Source organism: Populus nigra, chromosome 2, assembly GCF_951802175.1.
Source record: "Populus nigra chromosome 2, ddPopNigr1.1, whole genome shotgun sequence".
NCBI classification, from domain to species: Eukaryota; Viridiplantae; Streptophyta; class Magnoliopsida; order Malpighiales; family Salicaceae; genus Populus; species Populus nigra.
This window is the reverse complement of record NC_084853.1, coordinates 8,001,884-8,006,883: the sequence shown is the minus strand read 5'-3', so window position 1 is coordinate 8,006,883 and position 5,000 is coordinate 8,001,884.

Sequence of the window (5,000 nt, the reverse complement as noted above, 5' to 3'; positions counted from 1 at the left end):
TTTTTATTTTCCTACCATTAAAAATCGAGGAAATCGGAAAAAATAGGAACCGGCTCGGAATGACCCCAAATTCAGTGGGCAGCCTCATAAAAATATGGCTGATTTTACTGGATTGATTTCATGTGGAAAGCACGACGTTTTGTTGTAGGAATGCGGGAACCCCGGCGGCTCGCCTGCCGCGGCCAGCGACGTCGGGCTGGCCCCTGCAGCGCCTAGCCTCTCCCACGCGGGGGGCAGGCCAGAGCGCGGGGGGCCAGGGCCCGAAGGCAGCCCCCCCGCGGGCGAGAGAGCAAGCCAGCAGGGGCTGTCGCCTGCCGCGGCCAGCGACGTCGGGCTGGCCCCTGCAGCGCCTAGCCTCTCCCACGCGGGGGGCCAGGGCCCGAAGGCAGCCCCCCCGCGGGCGAGAGAGCAAGCCAGCAGGGGCTGTCGCCTGCCGCGGCCAGCGACGTCGGGCTGGCCCCTGCCGCGGCCAGCGATGTCGGGCTGTCGCCTGCCGCGGCCAGCGACGTCGGGCTGGCCCCTGCAGCGCCTAGCCTCTCCCACGCAGGGGGCAGGCCAGAACGCGGGGGGCCAGGGCCCGAAGGCAACCCCCCCGCGGGCGAGAGAGCAAGCCAGCAGGGGCTGTCCGCGCGTCGCGCAGCGCGGCATGGCTGCGGGGGCCGCGCGCGCGCGCCCAAGGGCCCCCAAGGGCCCCAGGCCCTCAGGCCCCAGCGCCCCAGCGCCCAGCGCCCAGCGCGGGCGGGCGCGCGCGCGCGTGTGGTCTTTGAGGGGCGCCGGCCTGGTGGCTCCCTAAAGAGCAATAAGTGTCATTGCAGCTCTGGCAGGGGGAGACACTACTAGGTCCCAGCTGTCACCCCCCCTCTAAAAAATTCATTTCTTGGTATTTTGAGCTGAAATTTTGCACAGAGGTTGGCAAAAATCCAATCCACCTTCATTAGTTTTCCCAGAATTTTTCGAGGTCGGGAAGTATTTGTTTTAATTTTCCTACCATTAGAAATCGAGTAAATCCGCAAAACTAGGAACCGGCCCGGAATGACCCCAAATTCAGTGGGCAGCCTCATAAAAATATGGCTGATTTTACTGGATTGGTTTCATGTGGAAAGCACGACGTTTTCTTGTAGGAATGCGGGAACCCCGGCAGCTCGCCTGCCGCGGCCAGCGACGTCGGGGACGCTGGCCTGCGCTGTCGAGCCCGCGAGGGCTGTCTCCGCGGCAGGCCCCCCCTGAACGGGGCACGACAGGCCACCGCGCTGGCTCGTCCAGCGTCGACAGTCCCTCGTCCAGGTTTCAGATCGCGCCAAGTCGAACCCATGACCTGCTCAAGCCATCGTGCGCTGCCGAATCCGCATCTGCGTGTAGGCTGCCATTCCACGCGGCAGCCCCTGTTTTCGTCAGCGTGCCCCCCTGACGAATTTTCCTGCCTGGCCCAGTCCAGCGTCCAGCCCCTGTTCGTCGAAAAATCTGCGCTGCCGATTTTCCACGCGGCAGCCCCTCTTTTCGTCAGCGTGCCCCCCTGACGAATTTTCCTGCCTGGCCCGGCCAGTCCAGCCCCTGTTCGTCGAAAAATCTGCGCTGCCGATTTTCCACGCGGCAGCCCCTCTTTTCGTCAGCGTGCCCCCCTGACGAATTTTCCTGCCTGGCCCGGCCGGTCCAGCATCCAGCCCCTGTTCGTCGAAAAATCTGCGCTGCCGATTTTCCACGCGGCAGCCCCTGTTTTCCTCAGCGTTCCCCCCTGACGAATGTTCGTCGAAAAATCTGCGCTGCCGATTTTCCACGCGGCAGCCCCTCTTTTCGTCAGCGTGCCCCCCTGACGAATGTTCGTCGAAAAATCTGCGCTGCCGATTTTCCACGCGGCAGCCCCTGTTTTCGTCAGCGTGCCCCCCTGACGAATTTTCCTGCCTGGCCCAGTCCAGCGTCCAGCCCCTGTTCGTCGAAAAATCTGCGCTGCCGATTTTCCACGCGGCAGCCCCTCTTTTCGTCAGCGTGCCCCCCTGACGAATTTTCCTGCCTGGCCCGGCCAGTCCAGCCCCTGTTCGTCGAAAAATCTGCGCTGCCGATTTTCCACGCGGCAGCCCCTCTTTTCGTCAGCGTGCCCCCCTGACGAATTTTCCTGCCTGGCCCGGCCGGTCCAGCATCCAGCCCCTGTTCGTCGAAAAATCTGCGCTGCCGATTTTCCACGCGGCAGCCCCTGTTTTCCTCAGCGTTCCCCCCTGACGAATGTTCGTCGAAAAATCTGCGCTGCCGATTTTCCACGCGGCAGCCCCTGTTTTCGTCAGCGTGCCCCCCTGACGAATTTTCCTGCCTGGCCCAGTCCAGCGTCCAGCCCCTGTTCGTCGAAAAATCTGCGCTGCCGATTTTCCACGCGGCAGCCCCTCTTTTCGTCAGCGTGCCCCCCTGACGAATTTTCCTGCCTGGCCCGGCCAGTCAAGCCCCTGTTCGTCGAAAAATCTGCGCTGCCGATTTTCCACGCGGCAGCCCCTCTTTTCGTCAGCGTGCCCCCCTGACGAATTTTCCTGCCTGGCCCGGCCGGTCCAGCATCCAGCCCCTGTTCGTCGAAAAATCTGCGCTGCCGATTTTCCACGCGGCAGCCCCTGTTTTCCTCAGCGTTCCCCCCTGACGAATGTTCGTCGAAAAATCTGCGCTGCCGATTTTCCACGCGGCAGCCCCTCTTTTCGTCAGCGTGCCCCCCTGACGAATGTTCGTCGAAAAATCTGCGCTGCCGATTTTCCACGCGGCAGCCCCTCTTTTCGTCAGCGTGCCCCCTGACGAATTTTCCTGCCTGGCCCAGTCCAGCGTCCAGCCCCTGTTCGTCGAAAAATCTGCGCTGCCGATTTTCCACGCGGCAGCCCCTCTTTTCGTCAGCGTGCCCCCCTGACGAATTTTCCTGCCTGGCCCGGCCAGTCCAGCCCCTGTTCGTCGAAAAATCTGCGCTGCCGATTTTCCACGCGGCAGCCCCTCTTTTCGTCAGCGTGCCCCCCTGACGAATTTTCCTGCCTGGCCCGGCCGGTCCAGCCCCTGTTCGTCGAAAAATCTGCGCTGCCGATTTTCCACTCCGCAGCCCCTGTTTTCGTCAGCGTGGCCCCCTGACGAATTTTCCTGCCTGGCCCGGCCAGTCCAGCGCCCAGCCCCTGTTCGTCGAAAAATCTGCGCTGCCGATTTTCCCCGACGAACCTGCAGCTGCACAAATCCGCGCTGCCACTGCCCCATTGTCTGGACCAACAGTCTTTTCCATCAAGCCCTGGACTATAAATCGTCCAGACTCATCGCCAGCACCCGCTGCCGATTCTGCCGACTTTGCCGATTTCGTCGGCGCTGCCGATTCCAACACTGCACCCACCGTGTCTAAACCAGCGCTGTTTCGTCAGCGTGTCCCCTTGACGAATTTCCCTGCCTGGCCTGGACAGTCCATCTTCCAGCCCATGTTCATCGAAAAATCTGCGCTGCCGATTTCCCCGACGAACCTGCAGCTGCACAAATCTGCGCTGCCGATTTCCCCCCCTGTCGGCATGGCTGCCGCTGCCCCGATGTCCAGACCAACAGTCTTTTTTGTCGACTTTGCCGATTTTGTCCGCGCTGCCGATTCCAACACTACCCCCTGCATCCAAACCAGCATTGTTTCGTCAGCTCTTCCCCTGACGATTTTAGCCCTGTAACAAACAGTAGGCCTCCAATCCCGCCAACGGGAGCCAAGTTGATAGGGAAGAGAATTGAATGACGCGCCTGGTCCTCGCACCCCGCCACCCGAGGGGCCTTTTTCCCGGCAGCCTCTGAAAAACTCTAGCTTTCACGGTCCTCGCCGCCCCTCACCACCATGGCAGGCCTCTAATCCCACCCATCAGCAGTTGTAGCCGATAGGGCAGTGATTTGAATGACGCGTCGCGGGCCGCCGGGTCATCTCACCCCGCCATTAATTGGAGCGTTTTTGGCTGGCCGAGGATGGGGGGATGGATCTCTTCTTCCGAAAAAGCAAACAGTACATCGGGAGTTATGTTGACGGGGCATGGAATTGAATGACCCGTCGCGGGCCGCCGGGTCATCTCACCCGGCCATCCCGGGGAGCGTTTTTCCCGGCAGCATCGGGGAAACTCTTGCTTTCACTGCCCGCTGCCCAAGTCCCCACTCGCATCGGCCCCCCGCGCCAACAAGCCAACGCTGCCGAATCGGCAGACACTGCTGCCGAATCTGCCGACACTGCCCCGCGGGCTGCCACTGCCCCAGTGTCTAAACCAGCGGTCTTTCTCATCGAGCCTTGGACTATCCAGTCCGTCCTGACTCATCGCCAGCACCTGCTGCCGATTCTGCCGACTTTGCCGATTTTCTCGGCGCTGCCGATTCCAACACTGCGCCCACCGTGTCTGAACCAGCGCTGTTTCGTCAGCGTGTCCCCTCGACGAATTTTCCTGCCTGGCCTGGACAGTCCACCGTCCAGCCCGTGTTCGTCGAAAAATCTGCGCTGCCGATTCTGCCGACTTTGCCGATTTCGTCGGCGCTGCCGATTCCAACACTGCCCGCCGTGCCTGAACCAGCGCTGTTTCGTCAGCGTGTCCCCTCGACAAATTTTCCTGCCTGGCCTGGACAGTCCATCGCCCAGCCCATGTTCGTCGCAAAATCTGCGCTGCCGATTTTCCCCGACGAACCTGCAGCCGCACAAATCTGCGCTGCCGAATCTGCCGACACTGTCCCGCGGGCTGCCACTGCCCCAGTGTCTAAACCAGCAGTCTTTCTCGTCGAGCCTTGGACTATCCAGCCCGTCCAGACCCATCGCCAGCACCCGCTGCCGATTCTGCCGACTTTGCCGATTTCGTCGGCGCTGCCGATTCCACCACTGCCCGCCGTGCCTGAACCAGCGCTGTTTCGTCAGCGTGTCCCCTCGATGAATTTTCCTGCATGGCCCGGCCAGTCCAGCGTCCAGCCCATGTTCGTCGAAAAATCTGCGCTGCCGATTCCCCCGACTTTGCCGATTTCGTCGGCGCTGCCGATTCCAACACTGCCCGCCGTGC